The sequence below is a fragment of the Miniopterus schreibersii genome, assembly GCF_964146895.1.
Source record: "Miniopterus schreibersii genome assembly, chromosome: 4".
In the NCBI taxonomy this organism is placed as follows: domain Eukaryota; kingdom Metazoa; phylum Chordata; class Mammalia; order Chiroptera; family Miniopteridae; genus Miniopterus; species Miniopterus schreibersii.
The window spans coordinates 59,831,200-59,831,434 of NC_138105.1; positions in this window are offsets into that span (position 1 = coordinate 59,831,200).

Consider the following 235-nt stretch of genomic DNA (forward strand, 5'->3'; position numbering starts at 1 on the left):
GGGGTGGGGATGGGGTGCAGCCAGCAGGAAAAGCAGGGGTGGGTGCGCGGTCCACCCGGGAGCCGGGACGGGGGTGCGGTGGGATGCAGCCAGCAGGAGGAGCAAGGAGTAGGGGCGAAGGGGGGTGGGGTGGGGGTGCGGGGCTCGCCGGGAGCCGGGGGTGGAGCAGCAGGTCGGCCGGGCGGGTTCGCGGCGGTCACGTGACGGGTCGTCCGGGCGCGGGGCGGGGCGGGGC